This window comes from Microtus pennsylvanicus, chromosome 8 (genome assembly GCF_037038515.1).
Source record: "Microtus pennsylvanicus isolate mMicPen1 chromosome 8, mMicPen1.hap1, whole genome shotgun sequence".
Classification (NCBI taxonomy): Eukaryota; Metazoa; Chordata; class Mammalia; order Rodentia; family Cricetidae; genus Microtus; species Microtus pennsylvanicus.
In genome coordinates this window covers 114,045,030-114,048,341 of record NC_134586.1, presented here as the reverse complement: position 1 = coordinate 114,048,341, position 3,312 = coordinate 114,045,030, and the positions used below count along the sequence as shown (strand labels likewise).

Sequence of the window (3,312 nt, the reverse complement as noted above, 5' to 3'; positions counted from 1 at the left end):
CCATCAATGAATTGGGCTTTCTTATGTCTGCTGAGAATGCTGGCATTGGTCTTTCTGAATGTGGGTGTTGTGTCTGCTTAACAATTTGCAATATACTTCCTTGGCCACCGCTGAGGACACCTTGCAAACACAAGTCTCTATGGCAGCCTACAATGCCAAACTCTACTGGTGTTGATGGTGCAGTGGAGGGCTTAACAGTTGTCTACCTGTGTCATGAATCATTTGTCAGATACCCTAGGGCCTTTGAGATAGGAACTTGATGCAGACAGATATCTCTTCCAGCATTCACTTACTGAATTTGTCCATTCCTGCTGTTTCTACTCTCTTGCCTTGACAAAGCACTGTGGCCAAGGCCATCATGGGTAAAAGCATGTTATTTAGGGGTCCCAGTTACAGATGGGGGACAGCACATGACCATCCTGATTGGAATCTAGCAACAAGTCATGGCATTGAAGCTGGAGGTGATAGCTGACACTGATTCTCAAGCAAGAGAGAGAGAGAGAGAGAGAGAGAGAGAGAGAGAGAGAGAGAGAGAGAGATTAGTTGGAACGGGTTTGGCTTTAGAAACCTTAAAGCTCTGTGGCCCCCTGATGGGGGAGAGTCTTCTGTTTTGTGTTAATTTCATTGACTAAATAAAGAGACTGCCTTGGCCCTTTAATAGGACAGAAAATTAGGTAGGCGGAGTAGACTGAACAGAATTCTGGGAGAAAGAAAGCCGAATCAGGCAGTCGCCATCATTCTCCCACCCGACACAGACGCAGTTTAAAATCTTTCCTGTTTCATATGCAAATATGTTCATCTATGGGGGCCATTCTCATTCAAACTAAGCCACATATTAATCAGGATAAGGGTGGAGGAAACTCTTGGGTAGCATCTCCTGAGCTCTGACTGTTGATGTCCCTATCCTTCTGCTCTCCTTGCATTTTCAGAGAGCAGATGGCACCACTATTTCTCTTGAAAGTTGCAAACCTGAACTTCCATAAAGATGTCTGGAAGACAAAAGAGACCCTTGTACTCCAATTTTATCTACAAAGAAGTTTCTTTTGTGGAGCCCTTCACCTAGAAGAGCACTGTTTGGCTCTCTGCACACAGTTGGATATTTGATATCACCTCACAAGATCAGAATGAGCTAGATAGTCTCAGAAAAAGAACAAATAACAGGCACACCTCTCAATTGTCATTGGGAGGCAGAACACACAAAACCATCAGTGGTCTGCCTTATGTGACAATGTAAGTTTGACCACAGTTTCAACCTGTCAACCAAGCCATGGCACAGCCTCTGTGCCAACTTGCTGAAAGACTTGGGACATTCAACATTAGTGTCTTCCAACCCCTGACTATCATAGACACAGCAGTCAATGTGAACACAAGTCCTGGACCAGCGCAGGACACCATGTAATTTAGGGAGTGCCCCGTCAATCAACTCCTTGTGTTGAGAAAGCCATCTAAACAAGCAAAGGGTGATTTTCATAGCTTTCTCATGAGGCCTTGGAAAGCAGGGGGAATAGCAAACTGTGTGACTCTAACATCATGATCTGTTTCCTGTCATGGTGAAGCTGAATGGGAGGCAAGTGGGTAGGTAGCCAGAGAATTCAGGCTGAGTACCATGGAAGGTTAGACTGTGACACATATGTCTGGTTAGCTCTCCTCAAGCAAAGGTTGTCTAGCCAGGGACAATGTGAAAGAAATCTGTTTCTAATAGACAAGGTCATAGAATCCTTGAGGGACACCCTCCAATAAAGCCAGGCCACTTCCTTTCAAAGACTTGAAGGCACCAGCCTCATATGCCCTTCTGTCTTACCTCAGAAAAGCATGTGGTTACTTCTCTGCCCCTTTCAGACAGCAAATCCACACTGCTCATCTTCACACAAGTCAAGAAACAATGATTTTTGTTTTTGGGCCAACTTCCTGATTCCCCAGGCTGCTTACCATGTCAGGAAATGGATAATAACCTTTGCAAGCACTCATGAACACATTCAACCATGAACTTTTCTTGCTTCCCATAGAGAGCTACAACAGCGGATCAACCACCACACAGGGTCAATTATTCATTTGTTCTGTTGACAATAGCTCCTGAGAGATATCATAAGATGAGAATGTAACCATCAAATTGCCCTCCTAGTGACAGGAATGATTCACTCAACCAAGTGGGTGATCTTCAAACATGAAAGCATGAACTCAGAACCAGCTGCCACATAAAATCCTTGCATGCCAGTGTGAGGATATCATCCTACCTCTATAGAGATGGAAGGGAGAAGTTCCCTTTTCATCCTTGTACAGATGGTCTAGAGTTCTTGACAATTTACCAGTTCAAGGAGAATGTCTCAGGAAGCAAAGTCAGTGTGACGCTTGAGAACCCCTCCTACTCACACAGGAGTGAACACTGGCAGTGCTCCAGAAGACACATATGAGCCCAGACACACACAACAGCTGGGAGTCATGAAGAAAAGGAAGAGAGTCGGATCCCGGTAGCAGCTGCAATGGCTCAGTTCTTCTCTAGCTCTCCCTGTCTCCCTTTAACTTCTGGAAACATGGCTTCTGGAGTGGTTGTCTCTGATGGTGTCATCAAGGTGTTCAATGACATGAAAGTGCGCAAGTCTTCAATGCCAGAAGAAGTGAAGAAACGCAAGAAGGCAGTGCTCTTCTGCCTGAGTGAGGACAAGAAGAACATCATCCTGGAGGAGGGCAAGGAGATCCTGGTAGGAGATGTGGGGCAGACTCTGGACGATCCCTACACCACCTTTGTCAAGATGCTGCCAGACAAGGACTGCTCCTACGCTCTCTACCATGCCACCTAGGAGACCAAGGAGAGCAAGAAAGAAGACCTGGTGTTCCTCTTCTGGGCCGCTGAGAGTGCGTCTCTTAAGAGCAAAACGATCTACGCCAGCTCCAAGGATGCCATCAAGAAGAAGCTGACAGGAATCAAGCATGAATTACAAGCAAACTGTTACGAGGAGGTCAAGGACCACTGCACCCTGGCAGAGAAACTAGGTGGCAGTGCCGTCATCTCCCTGGAGTGCAAGCCTTTGTGAGCCGCCTCCAGCCCCTGCCTGGAACATCTAGCAGCCCCAGACCTGCTCATGGATGTTGCAGGCTGCCCCTTTCCTGCCAGACATGAGGGGCTGGGGGGATCCCAGCAGGGTGAGGGTAATCCCTTCACCCCAGTTGCCAAATGACCCCCCTACCCCCTGGGCTGTCCTTCTCCCTCCACCCTGATGGTTCTGGCCTTCCCAAGCTGCTTTTGATCTTCTGATTCCTCTTGGGTTGAAGCAGACCAAGTCACTCAGGCACCCAGTTTTGGTGGAGCCTGAC

General features: G+C 47.2%; 1 pseudogene; it reads left to right on the top strand.

The window, feature by feature from the left end:
- Positions 1-2,503: 2,503 nt before the first annotated feature.
- On the top strand, positions 2,504-3,032 carry LOC142855669 (cofilin-1 pseudogene; annotated as a pseudogene).
- The last annotated feature ends 280 nt before the right edge of the window (positions 3,033-3,312 follow it).